This window comes from Lagopus muta, chromosome 16 (genome assembly GCF_023343835.1).
Source record: "Lagopus muta isolate bLagMut1 chromosome 16, bLagMut1 primary, whole genome shotgun sequence".
NCBI classification, from domain to species: Eukaryota; Metazoa; Chordata; class Aves; order Galliformes; family Phasianidae; genus Lagopus; species Lagopus muta.
Window position 1 is genome coordinate 12,841,058 of NC_064448.1, and position 21,071 is coordinate 12,862,128.

At 46.9% G+C, this 21,071-nt stretch overlaps 1 long non-coding RNA gene across 1 annotated transcript; it reads left to right on the forward strand.

The window, feature by feature from the left end:
• The first annotated feature begins 1,512 nt into the window (after nt 1-1,512).
• On the forward strand, nt 1,513-5,622 carry LOC125701385 (uncharacterized). The gene is made up of 2 exons (XR_007380222.1): nt 1,513-1,607; nt 1,705-5,622. It is a non-coding gene; the product is annotated as an uncharacterized LOC125701385 (long non-coding RNA).
• The last annotated feature ends 15,449 nt before the right edge of the window (nt 5,623-21,071 follow it).

The window sequence follows — 21,071 nt, forward strand, 5'->3', positions numbered from 1 at the left end:
ACAGAATATCAGCCTCTATGTGACAACAGAGCTGCAAGCCACAGTATGGGCTAGGAAACCCCATGATCTAACAGCAGGTGCTCCTGGAACGTGGTGGGACTCAAATGGGAAGCATGCACCAGAACTTGGCCAAGGAGACCCCTATGATGACCCCGCTGTCCTTGCCATGAGAAGTCTCTGAGGAGTCAAACAGGAGATGGTCTGCACCACATTGCCCAGCTTAGAGAAGATGGGGGGAGGTGCTCAGATCCTCTGCAGAAGGAGTTTTGTCTAGAGATCATGTATTCTAGTGAATATGATAAAGTTCCAATCTCCTTGCCAGAGTCATGCAGCTACCACAAATACCTTTCATGCCACACAGAATTCCTTCTGAATACCCCATATCCAGAAAGCAGGAGGAGACCAAGAGACAGAAGGAGGCAATCATCGCCCCAGCCCACTCCTCCATGCCGCAGAAGCAGGAATTTGCTCTCCAACTGGAATGTGGCCTGCTTAATAGGGCCACAGAAGCGAAGAGGCTGCATCTGTAATGTTTCTGTCAAAGCAAATGAGGTCATTAACAGACGAGTTCAGTGATGGAATTGTCTCTCGTAGTATTTATTATATGGTCCTTTTCCTGACACCTCCCACTGAGAGAATATTAAATATTTAATGCACACCAAGGCTTTGCTCATTTTTCATTCCCACTTCAGCATTTCAAGTCGGCTCCAATCTGCTGCTAGCTACAAAGTCGACTGGACAATGGACTGTAATGAATTAACTCTTTGGAAGCCGCCGTAGCATTTACAGGACTGCCATCAGGCTGGGTGCTTCATCATCTCTGCCTCACATGTGTGCTCTGGAATTCAATCCGCAATTCATTAAAACAAAGTAGGGGGAGGAAGGCGAGGGAGGAGAATTTGGGAAATAGCTTTCAGGAACCATAAATAAATAAATAATGAAGGGGGAGATGGAAATGTTGACTTGCCAAGGTGACAGGACTTCATTTACTTGGTACATCTAGGGCTGCTATCCCCTCAAATGAAAGTTGCTCCTATGAAGCATAACAGCCCTTCAAATCTCAAGCATCACATCCAGAAAGAGTGGATGAAAATGGAGACTACAGAGACAGAGCTTTTCTGTACAGTCTGTTCTCCACTGATCACTGGTACTGTTCTACACTGATCCTGGGGTAAATTGGAAGCAAAACCTCTGTGAAAGAGCTCACAGCCCTGGCCATGGCCAGTAAGAAACAAGGCACCAAGAACTGCAGAGCTGGATGTCACTCATGATTTGACACTTGCTACCCGTGGCCAATGTCAATGGAATGTCTAGACTTCTAAATGAGTCTTTGACAATCTCTGTCAAAATGTTTAGTTTGATGGTGCTTGAAGAGAAGGCCCATTCAGTAAGGACACTGAAGAAATGCTAAATCATGGTCTGAAGCAGTGATGGAGCACCTGGTGGAAGGCAGGGCCAATCCAGGGGAGCTCAGATGTATGCAATGTAAATGAGTGACCAGAAGGGCTGGAGCCAGGATCCACCCTTTCCCAGACCTCATTTAAGGGCTGGCAGTAGAGATGAGAATATCTTGTTGGAGATTCCTGTGTACCTGAGACCTTCTGAAGGTAAGCAGCTTCTTTTCTTTATTTCTGTGCCCATGGCTGTTGCATCCTAGGACCTTGCTACTGTGCCATCATTGCTGCACTTTCCACTGTGTTACAGGCATATTACTCTCTGAGGCTTTCACTAGATTGCTGCAGTGCATGGAACTCCTTCTCACCACTTTTTCACCTAGGAAGGGGGAGTCTTTGTGGATAACAACAAGGTTGCAGTGTCTCCTGGCTGCTGGAGTTGTGGTTGTTGGCTGACAGGGACCATCAGAGCGGCATCTGCCAGAGCTTCAGTTGTCCCACTTCCTCCATATTCATCCAGAGGACAGTATTTGCAAGCAGTATTTCCCAGTGACAATTACTCCCTTTATTTATTGCTCCTCTCTCATCCCCCTATGGCATCAGTTCTATAGAAACTACCATACTGGTGATATCCTGACTACAGTGGGCAGAGGAAAGCACAGAAGAACGGTCAGGTTGCTTTTACCCACAAGGCAGAAATTTCAAGGAAATCTAATCCTCACACACTTTCTCTTGAAAAGAGATCCACTGGCAAATTACTTCTGCTTTTAGATAGACTTACAAGTTCCCACTTGCTTATCTGGTTAACAGTGTCAGTCACTTATACTGCGACACCAGGAAATCTGATTCCCACTGTTGGTGTGAGAGCAACCTGTAGGCGCTTGACCTTTTTAATGTTCTGTAATTCGATTGGGTGGCTGTTCTGTATTTCCTTGTCACTAGCCCAGTAATCTGAGAGGGAGAAGTGGAAAAGACAGCCAGTAAAGATACAAGCAATCACAAGCGGGAATTTGTTGAGGCCTCAGGTTTCCAAAATTACTCAAAGTATCTTCCTCATGTGGAGCTTGGATGAAGCGTGGCTTGGCTCTTCATCCTGGAAATGGCTCCTACAGGAGCCCTCTGCTCACACAGTGGCTGCTTGGCCAAAACTCGGTGCAAAGGCCAATGCTGACTTATGCCATGTGAAGATCTGTGCCTTTTCTGATACAATGGTGCAGAAGTGCAGTTCTTCAGGATGCATGTCCTAGAGAAACACCAGCAAGTGTTCTGCTGTGTTTTTATAAAATACCTTGGCAAAACTGGGCCTCCAACCGAGGATCTGTAATTTTAATCTCTGGGGTGTGACTGAGTCAATATTCCATAAGGATTGGATCCAGGGATGTTCCTGCTCAGCACAGGGTGTTGAATGCAAACGTTTCAGTTAAGCCCTCTCTGATAACCTTCTGATTCCTAACTGATAACCTAACTGATTCCAGTTCTGGGGATCCCAATCATCCTCAAATCCCATTTTAGGATCCTATCACCCAAATTATCTTTTGAGGAGATACTCCAAGTTTTGCAGCATCACATCCTTTCTCTGTTCTATGCCAATAATTAGCTCTTTCAGTGACAGAACTTCCCAAATTGTTTTGAAGAACTCTTTTTCTGAAAAAATCATTATACCCAGGAGATCCAGCTTAAAGGATTCTTGGAAACTGTAGGAGATAAGCTCCAAGTCAGGCTAAGACTTCGTATGCTTGCGATATCTCATGTTGATATTTTGCTCTCCTGAAGCTAAAGGTGATGCTTCTTATTTCCATGCACACGTATACATACGAACTGCAGCTGAACACCCAGATCCCTCTGACAACTATAGGATGTTGAAGAATTTCAGCTCTTCCAGCCTTGGGTGATGCCTGACCTGCCAGTACCTCTGAATCAGTGCTGCCAATGAAGAAAGGGGAAGTGACCAATTCTCAATGAAATCAGTACCATGTAATTTTTGGACTGGAGCCACAGCTGGTGTTACCCTGGCTGACCATCTTTTCCTGCTCCTCTGATTGCTCTGTGTCTGAAAACATTTCATGGAAAAGCAAAGCAAAGTTCAGGACTTATCACGTACAATAGAGCATTATATAGTGATCTCTGGGTGCTTAGGAGTCTTTCCATTGATTTCAGGGCTGTGGCTCAAACCTTTGATCAGCAAAGTGGGACCAGTGCAGAGACGGGGAAGTTCTCCTGTGCTGTTGGCCCCATGGATCCCCTTGACTCAAACAAGGTCAAAACCTCAATTTCCATAGCTGTAAAAGAGTGATAAGACTATTTACTGCAAGATGCCTGAGTACAAAGAGTGCCAAGGATCATCCTGACTAATGACTAGGTGATGTCACAGAGGAAGGAGTTGCATATAATAAAAACAGGTTGTTTTTCACGTGGGTTCACTTGGGGTGCAAGCTGCAAGTATGAGCTTGGGGGTTTACCCTTTGTTGTGTGATTCTTATGTAAATAAAAGAGCATGTTAGATCACTACATTCTATAGAACAGGTGCTTTGGTGGAATTGTTATCACCAAGATAGAAGGAAGCTCCCCGGAGGGATGGGCATGCCAAATTCTCTTTGGTTCCCTCTGGAGTCAGATGGACAGAGAGCATCTCTCAGTGACAGATGAAGCTGCTGGCAGACAGTTACCCAGCTTGTTTCTGTGGGTGGATATAGGATGTGAGGAGAACAGGACTGCATGCCAGTGGGCAGCCCCACCATCCAAGATTGACAATCCTTTCTGCTAAGCCCTTTCAGTAATTCCCATGGCTGGTAGCAGTGTTTGGGTTTCAGGCAATGGTGCCACAAAGCCACAGGCTCTCTTGTGATGATAACATACTCATCAACAAGCTGCTGCAGAGCATAGCTCATTCAGATGGCTCTGGCCTTGCCTTCTCTGCAAGCAAGCTCTCCTCCTCCAGGAGTGGATGCCATTGCTCCTGTTGAGATCAGGCACCAGACAGCAGCACACAGCCATCAGCATTCAAGTCCTGACAAGTCCTCTCAATCTCCAGAACAAAATAATGCACTAATCCAGGCTGCAGAAACCAGAAGGATAGGCTCTCTGTTTACTGAGAACAGCACAGGTCTCAGCATAGGTCCATTAATTTGCCCTAAATGTCTCTAATTTGTGTATTCTGTTTATTTTTGTCTGCCTTTGTTTCTAATTACGGTGTGGCTCTTGGTGGTTGGGTTTCAGTTTGCTTTTTTTTTTTTTTCTTTTTACTCTTTCACAACAGTTTTAGCAGCCATTTCTATAGGAACGATATCTGGAGAGCTCTGGAAATTGATTGCCAGCAGAAACTGGGAGCTGGTTCAGTCAAGAAAACACATCCAAGGAGATTTCTCTGTGGGATTTGCCCCTCAGATTACAATGTGATGACCATCTGCCTGCAGGAGAGGCCACGTACCTCACTCAGAGGTATCTTCTCACTCACTGATGAGAAGGACTTCACTTCCCCTCTCTGCTGACGCAGGACATACTGTGTAGCCTTGAGCCAGGATGGAGCTCTTGATCACTGCAGTAATATACAGTAAATGTGCCACTTTTCTCCATAGATTAAGCACATCAGTGCTGTTGACCTGGCCAAATGGCAATCTTCAGAAGTTATATAAAAGAGAGACCTCTGAAAGCAGACTTAAAGGTCTTTTCCAGCCTCAATAATTTTTTAATTCTATGAAGAATATGAGGATTGAGCAGGCAGTTTACCCTTCCTGAACTGAATGTTGGTAGGTCCTCCATCTTTTGCTCACAGTGTAACAGCGAGGCTGATAAAGGAGATTTGAAGAAAAGACTTTTCTGAGAAACATGGTATGGCCTTTTAGCCCTAAGTGGTTCCACCATTGCCAGCACTTCAAATGAGATTTACAACTAGCTGAAGGCTCAGCAAGACAAAATGAGTCCTTACCAGCTGCTCTTAGGTCATGTTACAACTCGCAGACTGAGTGCTGTGGTTTCATAGGAGTTTGCAGCGGCTGCTGATGCTTTCTGCACCTAAACTCATGTAGTTTGTGATCATTCTGCTGAGAGCTGTGGATCTGCATACTGCACACTGTTCCAGTGTGCCCAGAGGGAATGGATGCTCTGATAAGGAAAAAGTTTTGCTTTTGGAAGACTTTATTTCTTCTGGATTTTGCTGACTGGGATCTCCTGCTCAAGCATGAAGCCTTTCTGAGAACTTTTATCAATACTCCAGACATAGTTCATGTGAGCAGAGATTCCCCCATTACAGCATTGCTCTCCCCACCCAGAACCGCCTTCCCAATATGTGCCAAAGCTCGCTGGAAAACAACTAAATCTAAATATACTGGAGGGCAGGATATCTGATAGATGTTATTGGAGACAGCTTGCAAGAGCACAATCTCTGCTTTCTGTGTGTGAAGCAGAAAAAGTGTGGCTTTGGGCTATGAATCAAACCCTCTCATTAGGGTAAGACAGGCTGCAGAGCACCTTGTAGTCCAGGCTGTTCTCAAATGCACCCAGTGGTTTCCTCGTTTCCCTCTGGGAATCCCTGTAACTACGGGAACCATTTTGTTTTGCTGATGGAGAAAGGAATCAAATAGTTGAACCCTTAGTCAATGTGTAAACACAACTGGCAGCTTTTGATGATTTGTTGGCTTGGAGCGGAGCCACGAGACCTGGGGATTGCAGTCCAAGTTCCTGGAGCTCTGATGCCTGATACACACAGCAGCAGATCAAAGTCAGGAGGAGTGCAAGTCGTTATCGGTTGGAGAGGCAGCCAGAGGGGCTGCCAGGTGGGATCTCCTGAAAATGTCTCCTGCCTGCTTCGAATCTGGCAATTCCAGCTGAACCTGGGTCACCTACTTAATAAAAATTCCATGTTCAGTCCGTAGAAATGCTTCCAGCACAATTAGATCAATTTCCTCTAAGTAGCAATAAATGTGTTTTCCTTTAAAAGGCCAACACAAGCACATTATCACAGCCTATAATCCCCATTCTCTCTATTAGCTCAAAGTACATCCTAAAGGCCAAGGGTCACAGCTAAAGACTAATCAGTCTCATTAGCCTGTCTAATTTATCTTAACTAGGGGGACACAGACACACTAAAACTGTTGGTGAGACTTTTTGATCAGGATATGGCAGTCATTCATCAGGGCCCTTGGCAAGCTGAGACAGTGAGAAGAGAAGCTCCTTGAGGATGCTCCTGCTCCACACAGCTGCACAAGATGGGGTGAGCCTTTGAGAGGCTGCTGCTGTCCCCCCTGGAGCCATCCAAGCAGCCAAACCAAACCCCTCACTAACACAGCACTTAGTTGCTGTCCTGGTGCTGGGATTTGGCAGCCCAAAGCAGTGAGGCTGGACCCAAGGCTCCAACACACATTCCTGTCCTAAAGGCTTCTGGCTGGGAGGAATTTCAGAATGTGTGCTGCGAGCAAGGCTTTGTTGGATGTTAAAAAGTAGGGAAATGTGCTGCTAAGAGAGGAAGGAATCAGATTATTTAAGGAGTTGCAATAGGAGGAGGCTGGCCAAGCTCTAAATCAAAGCCACCTCACCATATTTCACCTCCTGGGAGAAAGGAAAAGGTTATCCATGAGATCCCTATTTATATCCCAGAAATATGTGGCTCTAGAGTAACTCCATTTCTAGGGACAATCAAGCACAGGAAGGAGCTCAGGAAGCTGCCAAAGTGCTCGTGCCCAGGATCCCATCTGGGAGGTGAGGCTCAGTGCATAGCATCCTATAATGAGGGTAAACATCAGGAGTGTTGCTCTAGCAAGAGGTTCTATGAGATTTCACAGCAGTTTGTGTCGTTTTGACTACTTTTTAGTCATCCACTTTGATTTTCTCACTTTCAGGATACTCAGATGGGAAATGTTTAGTGGAAGTCATCTGTTATCTTTGCTGTGTCTTTCCACAACAGAGGCATTTCTGCATTCATGCCATGCTGTCCAACTTAGGCCAATCCAGGCAGATGAGAATGGAGTGAAAGGTGGTGCAGAGGAGGTGAAGAACCCCCGTTCAGCTCAGACACCAGAGCTCTTTGGTCTCCTTGGTGAGCTGTTGTAGGTGGGACATGGCCACATGGCTCTGTTTCCATGGGCAATGCAACTGATTGCAAACATTCATTCAGAGACTCTGCTGAACAAGACTTGAAGATTTTTGGGGGGAGGAACTGTGCCAAATATAATTCCTGTGCACAGAATTTAAGGAGATAACAGTCTGGTCAGATGGTGAAACGTTTGAAATCATAGCTGCATTTAATCTTCTAACATGGACTTTTTAAGAGGAGTTCAACAACCCATAGCATATCCTCTCCAGTAGGGAAGAGCCATCTCACTTACCTCAGATGCTTATATGGCTATGCACAACTCTGGAGTTGGTGAGAAACGTTCCTATCCATCCCGGTTCATCAGAGCAATCCAACACATGCTTACTTTCAGTCACTAACTTACACCTGGCTGAAGCTAAGCACAGGCGAGGTGTGAGCAGCCACATAAATCCAGGTATCACAGGTCCTATGGGCATCACATCTGCTTTTCCTTTTCTTCATTTTTTGCTCTCTACAGTCTGTTATAGGAAGCAGCCCACAAGTTTGTGACAGGATGTGGTTGAGGTGGACTTGTGTAGCTGAGATGAGGGCAGGAGGGCAGCTCAGAACCACAGCTCGTCCTGGCTGGGCACCTTACCCAGGCTGGGAGCCAGCTGCTATCATCCAGAGAGATGGTGGGAGGCTCTGAGGAACGATTCACCCTTCTGTCTGGGTGAGCGTGTTGGGGCAGATAAGTTGGTTTGTGAGGATGCTGCCTTTTTCCCAGGACAGTTGAGGAAGTCTAGACTGTGTGCTTGGCTTAGTCAGCAAACTTCTAGGCAGCCCTGGGAAGCAAACAGCATTGCACCCCAGACACTTGTCAGGCCATGGAGGCAGTTGAGGTGAAACCAAGTCTCGCTCCTAAAAATGCAGGAGCCTTTCTGGGCAATGACTTATTGCTGAGCTATTTCCTGAGATCCAGGGTGGGAAGTGCCTGCTCCTGTTCCCCAGCTCTATTCACAACAGCCTCCCACAATCATCACAGAGCACAGGCATGGAGCAGGAAGAGCAGACCATGGCTAAGGCTTTGCCCCACATGCAGAACACTGCAGGGCCAGGTTCCTGCTGAAGATCATATTTATTTCAGCATTAATCAGAAGGCATTTGTAATGTCCTGGCAATGAGGAGGAAGGCAACACAGAGGAGATGGGGGGAAGGGAAGGAAATTCATTTGCTGAGATGATGGAGTGACTCCTTCAAAGGAAAAATTAATAATGATTAAAACGATGCTGGAATCTGTCCGTTTGAATCTCAAAGGTGCGTCATCCCCACCAGAGGGGTCTGGCACTCAGCACCTCTTCCTCCTGATTAACATCGAGCTTCCCTTTTTCATATAACCTTGAAATGCAATCACGTCAATGTATGCAAGAGGATTCTCTTTTTCCAATGGGCAGAGGGATGTCAATGGATCTTTTTCCCTTCTCACTTTCATCCATTACCTAGAATCTATGCAGAAGTCCCATCCTTCAGCATTTCCCTTTTAGAGGACTGAGGGGAATCTCTGCACTCTCCCAGTACGGTCTGTGTGCAGAGGTGAAACTACTGAGCACAGGAGAGCAAAGAAGAGGTTTCCCTTCCTTTGCTGGGATACCTGACTCGGTGTTTAGGAAGACATTTTACTTAATTCCCACAGCAGCTTCTGATGACTTTGTTCTGCCTCCTCCTCCTCCTCTTTACTCCTCCTGCAGAACATCATTTGCTGGAAATTCCACTGCTGGAAATTCCACTGTTAGTGCGGATAAACCCTCTCTGCATCATTTCCTGGGGAGAGAAACGGAACTAAAGACCCCTTTTGGAAATCTGCTCCTTCTCTTTTGCATGCTGCCTTCCCCTGGCAGAGCACCGCACGCAGCATCCTTCCACCCTGGGTCTTGTCCCCAACGAGCTTTTGCTGACTGCATAACCTTCACTAACCTGAAATTCCTGAGTAGTCCCCAGAGCTCAATGCATCTCGGAATAAAATTTTTGTAATGTCATTTAAGGGTATTCCTAATCCAGAATTATTGAGGAGGCCTGGGTCATGGGAATTGAGTTTGACACTTGACAAATTCTTGGCTTTGTGTAAATGGACAGGCCACAGAAATAACTGCCTTTGGATGTCACATGAGGAGAAATTAATTCTTTATTAACTTCCGCAATGATAATCTAATAAACTCATTTGGTCTACTAGTTTCAGCACTTAAGGCGCTCAGTCGATGGGATGCAAATAGATTTTTTTCTTCCCTGCTGGAAAGGAGCCTCTGTGGCATGCGAGGGGTGTTAGTGAGAAGCCAGACTGGGTGGCTGGGAGGGGGTGGCACACTCAGAGAGACAGACAGAGCAGAAAGACCAAAGCAGGGGCTGGAAAAAATATTGTATTTGGCTTTTTTTTTTTTTTTTTTTTTTTTAAATTAAACATTCATATTTTAAACATTTTTTTTTAAGTTGAGTTCAGATCTCTTTTCTTCAGTCAGGTATTGCAAGATAATATGCAAGAAACCAACGTGTTAGCTGTTTCCCTTTGGTATGACAGCACAAGGCAGCAGTCGCAGCCACAGTAGGGCTCTGCTGGGAGCTGTACACAGATGGAGTTCCTCTCCCAAGCGTTTGCTAAGTTGAAAAATGGGTTTTAATGGGATGATGTGGACTAAGCAAGGCTCTATCTCCAGAAGACAAGCTGTCCAGCAGGAAAATAAAGTGCAGTGTGTGACCTGAGTGTCAAATCAAAACCAGCCATTGCCACCGAGAGGTTGGATTTCAAATGTCAAACCCTGAGCTGCTGCAGGCTGTCCAGGAAGCACGTTCCAAACAAACAAACAAACAAAACAGCTACAGAGGGCAGAACGAAAGTCGAGCTTACCCTGCCAGTGTCAGGGAATGGAGCTGTGTCCCCAGCTCTGCCGTGCCCTGCAAGAAGCAGCAAGGCGTCACAGCCCAGCGCACAGCCACGATGTTTCCCACAGCCACACTTTGCTCCTCGTGTCTCCTGCACGTTCTCCCAGATTTTGGGACCGAAGCTGGTGGCAGAATGGGAATCCCCTGCACAGCAGGTTGAAGGATAATCAAAGCTGTGCTACCAAGTAAATCAAGGTGAGGGTGTGGAAACCTCCCCAGGTGCTGGGCAGGAGCCGGCTGCAGCATCGCCGTGGAAGCACCCTCCTGTGCAGTTGGAGCAATTAGGACTGAAATCACTGCACAGTGCTTTCTGGTTCAAGAGGCATCAGCCCACCCTGCTGCCCCCCGATTCCTGGGCCGTGGGACAAACCCGCTTTGTTCCCAGGACGCCTGTTTGCTCAAAGAGGAAGAGAATCAGAACGGCGTTGAAATGAAGAGCAAAAATCTCCTGCATTAGAAAAACAAGCTGCTTCCTCACAGCTCGGATAACGGCTGTCAGGGAGGAAAACTGGACATTCATTACTGAGCTTTGTTTGCAGAGAAATTTTGAGCAATTGTTGGTAATGACAAGAAATGATAGTCCTGCACAGCTTTCCTATTGCATTAGTTCAGATCCACTGGCACCACCTGTTTCATTTCACCCTTCTCCCATCGATACCCCCTGTAGATCTCAGGTCTGCCTCCCTGCATTTGTATTTGGGTATAATTTGAGGGTAACTTGATTGGTAATTAGGGCAGAATAGAAGACTGAGTATTTAACTACCCATATATCTCTCTCTAATTTAAATAATTCCTAATACATCTAACTGGTTTGCCTCATACTGCACTGATGCGTATTGAACTGGGGATAATGAAATAAAGAATGTGAGGGGGAAAAATGTTATTTCAGAGTCAGAAGATCACCAATTAATGACATGAAAAGCCTGGTGGGAATATCTGTGTGCTTAATGCCCCTTCTGCTTCGAATGTAATGCGGTCAGAACCTCTGGCACGGGAGCTCTCAGAACAGCCTTCAGAACAACGCATGTTTCTGTGCAGCTTCTGAACGTGATCCAATGTCCCACGGCTTTGGGACAGGGCTCACACAGAAGGTAGGAGGGAAGAATGTGGCCCTCGGTACCTTCAGCTCACTACAAGAAGGACATTGGGGCCCTGGAGCGTGTCCAGAGAGGGGCAATGGGATTGTGAGGGGTCTGAGCACAATGGGGTCTGATGGGGATGGGGACTGGGAACTAGGATGGTTCAGTCTGGAGAAGAGGAGACTCAGGGGAGACCTTATTGCTGTCTGCAGCTCCCTGAAAGGAAGCTGTGGCAAAACGAGGGTTGTCCTCTGCTCCCAGGGAACAGTAATAGGATGAGAGGCAATGGCCTCATGTTGTGCCAGGGGAGCTTCAGGTTGGATATCAGGAAACATTTCTTTAAGCCAGAATGCGCATGAGATGGTTAAAGTTAGGTGAGATCAGCTCCGTGGTGCGTGATCACCCGTCCCTAATGATGTACCAGGGCTTTATTCTGGTGAAACAGTGCTGCTGGATCTCATCCTGCTACGTGGGCAATGCTGTGCATGTAACAGTGGCCATCATCCCACTGTGCTGAGCAGGGTGGGTTCTGGGGCATCAGCACACCACAGCCAAGGCCAGGACGGGGCTCAGATATGGCTAAGGCTGAGATTTCAGCCATTCACTTTGTATTTCTTATGGGAAGAGGGAGGGGTGAAATGGACAGCCCTGGAGTGTTTGATGGCTTAAAAAAAAAATACTTTCATTTTGATAAAGGCTTAAAGTTTAAGTGTGATGTTGTTTGGTTGTTTGTATAGAATTTAAAATGCAGTGGAATAAAGCGTAGCATGCAATGTGTGAACTATTGGAAGCACAGAACCATGAGGCCTGATACCAGCTGGCTATTGGAAAAAGCAACAGCTATGGAAGTTTTTACCATTCCACTGAAAATTTCAAAGAAATCCATTGCGTGCATGGAATGCTTTGATTTAGACACACCATTATTTTCAGTAGAAAATGATTTTTTATTTTTTTTTCAGGAAATTTTCAATCCACTTAAAGAGCAGAGCAGCACAGGAGCCTCAGGATCCCTCTGTGAGCTGCTCCAGAGCCAGCACTACCCTCAGGGTGAAAGGTAGTTCAGCTTAATGCAGTTGGTGTGTATGTTTTAGTTTGGGCAGCCAAAAGGGTGCCAATATCCTCAGCATCCCAGGGTACGCTCACAGCCTGCTCCCATCCCATCACCCAGCTCCTCCCTCTCCATGTCAGGGCTGTGTCTGTGCAGAACAGATGGGCACAAGCTGTCTGGCAGCCCTCCCCCAGACCCTGCAGAGCGATGCATCACCAGAGCAGGGAGATCCCCACCCTCGGAGAGGGGCAGGTAAAAGTTTAACCAGACTGCCTTTCAGCGCTGGAGGCAGAGCCGCCTTTCATCGCCGTGATAAATTGCTCCTGTCAAAACTACATGAATGCTCATATTGAAAAGCTCTTCTTTCTTTCTTTTTAGCTTGCCCCCTCTCTGCAGTCTCACGGCGTCTCTCGGTTGTTAGCCAACATTTAATGCCCACTTAGTCAAAGGGCACTTCCACTTCTTCTCTGCTCTGTCCTGTCCCCTGGGGCGCTGGGGCTGCATAGCCACAGAAATACTGACAGGGAATGAAATCAAAAGGATGGGCTGGCGGAGAGACCCTCTGATGGTTCTAGGGCTATTTATTTCATTTTGTTCCTCCTACATGTAGTCTCTACCCAAAGTGATCATAGGCTGGGGAGCTGGACAGACGGATGTCAGGAAACATTTCTTCTCCAAAAGAGTGGTGATGCAGTGGCACAGCTGCCCATGGAGGTGGTGGGGTCACCATCCCTGGAGGTGTTCAGGAACTGTGGGGATGTGGCACTGATGGATGTGGTCAGTGGGCATGGTGGAACGGGTTGGGGTTGGGCTTGGTGATCTTAGAGTCTTTCCATCCTAATAATTCTGTGATTCTGTGACTGTGTATTTTCTAAAGAAGCTTCCAGTTCATTCCTAGCTAATAGACCTATATTTGCAATATTTTCCAAAGTTAATAATGAATGTGTAATGTGAAACAATGCAGCACAGCTCCTCTCCAGCCTCCAGAACAGAGGACTGGTTAAGAGGATGGCCTGGATGTCACCATGAAGATGCTGGGAACAAGTTGTCCATTCTCAAGCTTGGGACTGCAGAAGGGTGTAGGGCTCCTGCTTGGGAATCACAGACCCAGCTCAGGTGTCTTGGGGCCACGTCTCCACCCCAGGCAGCAAAGTCCAGAGGGAGCACAGCTGGCTTTGCAACTTGGTGCTGTGATGTGTTTGCAGCTGGGGCGGCTACCAGCCCCTCTACTAATGTGCAGTAAGGATGAGATGCAGGAGGTGGTGCAGCTGTGCCCAGCTGTGCTGCACGGTGCCCACAGGTTGTCATTCAGGCTCTCCTAAGGGGGATGTCAGATCCATTCCCACTCTCCTCCAATTCCTTCCCCTCTGTTTTCTGTCCGGGCTGACACACAGCCGTCACCCAGCACTCCCAACCATTCCCTGAAAGATAAATGCAAATGTTACTGCTGTGATACTGAGATCTGATGCTCAGCTGTTCAGAGTGCATCCCCAGTGACAAATACTTCTGCTGTGGTCCTCAGGGCTGGTTACCCTTATCACTATGGGCCTCCATAGTTCTCAGTGCTGCCCACCTCTACGAATACAGTTGTACCCATACAGGCACAGGACACATGCACACAGTTCTCTCCTTGCTCTCAGTGCAATATCAAATATGATTAAAACACCTGGGTTTTCCACCCCCTGCTTTGCCTCCCTCCCCTTTGCTTTCCCTTCTTTCCCTTCTCCTGCCCCCTGTCACTCTGGAAGTTTTCAGATACGCTTCTGCACCAAATTGCACAGTGGGATCTGAAATTATTACCCTCTTAAATGCATTAAGCTGTTCATAAAGCAATTTGCAGTGCCAATTACCAACACTGTGCCTCCCAGCCCAACACCTCCATGGTGCAGAAGGGCTCTTGGCAGCCATGCCCTGCTGCAGTGCTCTTGCTTGCTGGAGTCAATGCCTGAAACTTAGGAGAAATCAATGCAATTATAGATATGAAGGTCCAATTACTGCGAAATGCGATCAGCCTTTATCTCTGAGTCCCTTCAAGAAAACCAGGGAGGCCTTTTCCTTTTTGCCTTGTGAAGGGAGCACCAACACCATGCAAAAGCATCCATCAGCAGCAGAAGGCAGCAGGGGAATGGCTGTCACTGTGCACCAGTCCTGATGCTCATCGTCCTGATTTCCCCTTAGCGTTGGTGAGACGATTCCTGCCTCACAGCTCCGTGCATCCCCTGTGCTCTGCCAACTCCCGGAGCAGCATGGCTGTCCCTGGCCCGGATTCATGGCACAGTTTTGCCCATTTGGCGTTTCCCTGAGGAGCTCTTGCTTTCCCAGCCTGAGCAATTCTATGATTCTATGATTCCAGCAGGTGTAGGATGGTTTGGTTTCCCCAAAAAAACAGGGGAAAAGATGAAGTGCCCTCACCATGTAGCCAGCATGGGCAGGTTCTGCCCAGTGTGAGATCGAGCTGTTTGACCTTTGACTGCAGTCAGAAGAATGACTCACTTGGAGGCTCAGATGTAAATAAATGTATGCATTGCTAAATAAATCAAACACTAATACACGTAGCTGAGCCTGATAGATATCCTTATTAAAATCGCACTGAAATAAATGGGGCAGATTATGAGGCAGTGGGCTTAAAGGCAATGATTTCAAGGCATAATTCAACACAGCACATGTGGTAATAACCGTTTTAATCTTTGGTTTTGCTGTGCTAAATGCTGTGCTGAATTCCTTCCTGCTACAGTTGTTAGCTGAACCCTATGTATTATCACAAAGACTGAAAAAAAGAGAAACTGTTGATTGATTGATTGATTGATACATAATTTCCTAATTACTCGAAAGCACTGAGAACATGTTAAACTTTCTGTTTCAGCTCGGAGAAGTAAAGGACTGATATCTTTACTTTAATGATACCTCTTTGCCACGTTCCTTCACATCAAGAGAGAAAGGTTCATTCCCAGCCCAGGTACGTTCCCTGCTGGCACTGAATTACTGAGCACTCCTCCCAATTACAGCCTCCAAAACCATTAGCAGTTAAGAGAAAATAATCCCTGCAATTTGTGCAGCAATAAGTGTTATGTACGGCCGAGGAATACGCAGGAGCAGAGGCTGCAGGGAGCCCAGCCTGGCTCAGGACTGCCCCCTCCCTGCTCCCTGGCAGCAATCCTTTATACATATAGTCCCATTTTACCTTGTGAGCACTGAGCTGCGCCACTGGGCACCCCTAGGGATGGGGCACCCACAGTTCGCTGGGATCTCATTAAACAAGCAACAGGTTTCTGAAACTGAGTCAAGTGAAGGAACCCAGTACAAATCTGTGCAGTCCTCAGATGTTTGGTTGAAGCTTCTTGGGTTTTCCTGGATTTTATCCACTCCTGATGCATGAACAAAGGAAGATTCCTGAGCAGAGCAATTAAAATAGCATAAAAATGGATTTCTTTCTACCAGCACGGCTAGACAGAAATAGTTGCATTCCTTTTTGAGGTGACTGAGCTAAAATAAGGAGGTTATGGTGAGTTGGGGGTTGACCTCTGTTCCCAGGTAACAAAGATAGAATAAGGGGTGGTGGCCTCATATTGGGCCAGGAGAGGTTCAGGATGGAGATCAGGAAGAACTTCTCAAAAAGAGCAGTGGTGCCCAAGGAGGTGGATGATCACCATCCCTGGAGGTTTTCATGAACCATGGCTATGTGGCATTGAGGGACGTGGTCAGTGGGCAGTGTTGGTGGTAGGTGGAGGATAGGTCTTGGTGGTCATAATGGTCTTTTCCGACCTCAATGATTGTATGCTCCTATGCTTCTATGAGTCTGCTGCCTCCCATCCCAGCCAGTCACCCAGGCTCCCCCCAAAGCTGAAAACAAAGTTTCCCTTCCTCCTCCTCAGCCTCCACACTTGGATCATGCTCCCAACAGATGTGAAATGTTTGCAGTGAGATCTGCCAGTGCCATCAGCTCTCCGCAGCAGCTCCCAGTCACAATGTTTGTGTGCACACTTCAGAGTATCATTTATCTTGAGGGATGTCAACTCTAAAAATGTTAGTGCGTGTCACTATCATGGCAAATGCCAGAAATTAGCTTTCTTTCATCTGAAAGAAGAATAATTAACTTTGCGACTGTTTCCAAAAGTGCTAATTAATGGGTTTCACCAAGTTGGTTTGTCAGGATACATCTTGATTGGAACAACAGCTTGTTCTTCCCCCCGAGGATTAGGGCTCTTCTTCTGGACGCTTTTTCTCATCCGCCAACGTGTTGTGAGTTGCAGAAAATGAATGTCACTTAGAACACCAAAATAAACATGCAAAAAAGGGAAAGCCCCAGAGACACATTAATGTTTATTAATTATTTGTGTACATTATTAGCAATAATGTAAAAACATAGCATTCCCCATTAACAGACCAATCTTTAAAGAGGATGGGATTTTGCTGGCTGTTCAATTATCTGATAACCAAGATAAGCTTTCATCCCGAATGTCTGTGTGTGGGGAAGCCACCTCTGGCCCAAACTCCAGGAACATTTTCCCTATTTAAATGACTACAGCATTTTGCATGACATATTTCCTTTACCAGTCTGTCCACAGTGCTCAAGTTCCTTCTCTTTCAATACTGAGCACCTTACCTGCTACACCACGCCATAACGTGAGTGCCCTCCACCACCTTTACATTGAGATGGAAAGCAAAATGCCCACTTGTGGCAGTGACCTGAGGGCTGCAGCCATCCCCGTCCCACAGCCCATTGGCAGAGTTGGCTCCCGTTACCAACCTAGTCATAAAATCATTAAGATCGGAAAAGCTCACTAAGATCATTCAGTCCAGCCACAGTGCATCCCTGTGGCCCTTTGAAAATCCAAACGCACCTCATGATTGAAGAGATCATGGCCTGAAGAAACAGTGAGGGTCGACTTTACATAAACTGCCTGACAAAGGGTAAGCTCAGACCTTGTACGTGTTCCTGGAAATATAATGTAAATCAGGAAATCAAGTGGAAAATCCAGGAGGTTATTATTAAAAACCCACAGCTCAATTATCGTTATAATAAACCTTACACCAGAGGTCATTTACATTCACGGTAATTAGGGAGGCAGGTTATGGATGGAGAACAACGGTATATCAGCTAAAGAAGAATTTTATGGCAGAAATCTTGTCCCAGACACTGCTTCCTATGCACATAGACCCAGCTGGGCCGGGCTGAGTGTGCCCACCTGTGTGCAGAGCTCCTGGGGCACCTGAGCCCTTCCTGCCCTCCCCAGGTGGAGGAAGGATGGTGTATAAAGGGCATAATGGAGGCCCTGGAACTGGGTTGGGGTGGAGAGGAGCTGAAGGGAGGATGGATCTTTGGAGAGGGTTGGGAACCAGAACCACCACTGTCCTGCTTTGAACAATGCCTGTTTCTTGTGGTCTTGCTGACAGTGGCTATTATAAGTGCTTATTGTGTGAGCATAGGAACTGCAACTGGATTTCCTAAAGAACAGGGGCTCTTGACTGTGGGATGGTGGCCTCTGTGTTGTGGCTCTTGCTGAGCTGTACCCTACACTCAGTCTGGCTGTAAAAGGTTAATTAATTTCTAGCCATAGTTATGAGCAAATCAGGACACAAGGGGTGAGCGGTTATCCTTGTTCAAAAGTACCCCTAGGAGTGAATGAGGTGGTTGTAAGCTGTGTGTTTGTATCTTAAGTTCCTGATGCATGATGGATTGGTAAGCTTCAAGCAACTTCACATTTCTGAGCTGTTCAAGAACTCCTTTGCTACATCTCTAACCTGAGCAGCGTTCTGCACTGTCTTGTCATAGTGGTGATCCCCAGCCCCCATTCCTTAGTGGGAGGCTGGATGGGGATGATTACTTTAGCAAGAGAGAGCAAACAGCACTGTGAGGTGGTGCTCACAGCCTGAAGGAAGTGCACGACAATGGTGAAATCCAGTTTCTGCCACTTGGTCACAGAGCTGCTTACAGCAGTTACGCTTCCAGGGGTGCCAACGTTATTTACTGGATGCTACTATTTAATTTGTTGCTATATTTACTGTTACAGTAGAGGCTAAAATCCTGTGTCACTGCATTTTTAAGTGAAGTCTGCTTTTATCTCTGGTGAAAGAAATGAATTCTGACCCTTACTGGAAGCTATGGGGTCCTCATAGCTTTGCAAGAATAAATATCCAGGAGTAAATCTCTCACCTACCTACTGTTGCTTCTTGAATTTCACCTTCAGTGTCCACTCAATCCTTCAGGTTAAACTTAGGCCAGTAAAAAAATGTTTAGGTCATAAATTTGTATTGATTTCTTACTTTAAACGACTCCTTAATGTAAACTGTTAACATGAGCACACTTTGCTGGCTCGCCGTTCATGTGGGACTGAGCACACAAGGATCTAAACGAGTTGCCAAAACACAAGGAGGAAGATTCATTTTTATGAAGGAGGAAAAAAATACTCTTTTGTAGAACTCAGTATTGTCTCCAGATGCATGGCAGTGCTCTTCCAGGTGTTGTGGGATGCACTGGAATTGGCAAAGAGTTGGGTTTAAGTGCTGAATGAGCCTCTCTTGAGGCCAAAGGAGTCCTTAATCATCCTGTTATTGATTGGCATGGTTCAGTGGGCATGGTGGTTTATGGGTTGATGGTTGGACTAGATGATCTTAAAAGTCTTTTCCAAACTTAAGGTTTCCAGGACTTTATTACTTGTTTGTAAACATAAGGAAATCTTGTCAAGTCTGCAGATTGTCTGTGAGGAGTAGCGCAGCACATGTCACACCTTGGTTGTGCACAGATGTGGTACCTAAAATCTCCAGCTCTGCTGCAAGGGATGCATTTGGGTGCCTCTGTCTTCCACTTCAGTAACTCAGTGGAAAGAAGAAACCATCAAGATTTGGATGGATGGGAGGGGAATCCTGCTGTAGTGCTTCAGTTCTGGATGCTTTTATCCAGGGAGTTAACAGCTTTCATGCAAGCACAGTCTTGAGCCCTTTACTGTAAAGCCCGATGGGCGGGGGAGAAATCCCACGTCTGCTGCAAATGCTGTATGCTGAGATTCCTTAGGCTCTACTTTATTTCACTTTCAGTATTCCTCCCCACATGGTTACGGGACTGTCTAGCAAAAAATGGATGCTGTTTGCATGCAGAAGACTGGCCCCTTTGCGCAGTGCCAGCTGGTGGATCTCCCTGTGCTCCACTGTGTTCTCAGCTCTGCTGTCCCCACCAGCATCCTCCTCAGCTCTGGAGCACAGGGACCTGGTCCTGCTGGTGCAGCTGCCAGCAGCTGGGCAGTGAGCATGGCTTTGCAGAGGGCTGCTATGCATATAACAGCTTTTGTCTCTGTTTACTGGAGTGCATCTCGTAACCAGATTCCTCCCAGGCGCATCTCCCCCTTCCCACCGCCCCTCTGGATTGGGCTCCTCTACTAAAAATTGGTTGGGAATGAAGGCGGGGGGAGAAACTTTATTAGTGTTATACATTATTTTCCTCTTCTCCGTTCTCCCCCCCCCCTCCCCACCTCCTTCTGCATGATGAATTGCCTGGTACTGAGCTGGTAGCTCCAGCCCAGGCACTTAGCAATCTCCTCCTGGTCCCTTGCACAGACAGATGGGACGGCCCGTGTCTTGACCGTGATTGATTAGCTGGAGAAAGCCTGTTGAGTGGAGTTCCATGAAGATTGATGCTTTCTCCTTCTAACAGCATTTCCAAAAAGTTTCTATTACATTTTGATTATGTTTATAGAATCTCACTGGTCTCCAGGAAGATTCAATCTTCTCTTCCCCCTCTCCCCTCTGTGCAATGTGTGTAACTTCCCTCCTGTGCATATGCTGTTCATCCATCTCTCGCTGTTATTCCTTTAGGAATGCCCCCAGAGGTCTCTCAGGACAGCTCTCCCCTTGTGTCCCTTGTCTTTGCCAGGGGGAGCACCTCTCTGTTTGCTGCTGCAGCCTCACCTATAGAGGTCACAGACAAAGCAGGAGCTGCCAGCCCATAGGTGACCTCTAACAGCCACACAGCAGGAAGAGGAATGCTGTCTCTGATGCCCTGGTGGAGAACTGAAGGATGGGACCACCAGCAGTGTGGCACCCAGATGAAGGACTCCTGTTTCCCAGTACAAGAGGCTGAAGCGTGTTTTGCCCAGCCCTAATCTGCTGTACCTAGAGGGTTGGTTCCACCACTCACACCTGGGTTGGGATCAACAAGACCTTAAAAGCCACAGTATGAGAGCTTGCACGTTTCCCATGGAGTGGGTTGGGAGGATGGGATTCCAGCATCCCAAGCACTGTGTTGCAGCTGGGTGAGGTGGCATGGCAGTGTCCTCATGCTGGCTGTTTTGGCATCACTGCAGGGAGAGGATTTCTTTCGCCGTCGGCTCAGGCATCTTGGAATCAGAGGAGAGAAGTGCACCAAGACAGGATAAGGACTTTAAGGACTTCCAGTCACTCAGCATGGACCTTTCTGCTGCAGAGCTCAGTGCAAGCAATGCAAAATGCAGCAAAAAGGCTGGCACAGATGGATGATGTGTGTGCCAGCAGAAAGAGCTGCAAGAGAGGCTAGAGTCCTGCACACTGGTCTGCCTGGTGTGGCCTGCCTAGGAGGACTAATATTCCAGTAGTTCCATAAAATTTGTAGGTAGGGGATTCACAAATAATGACTCTGG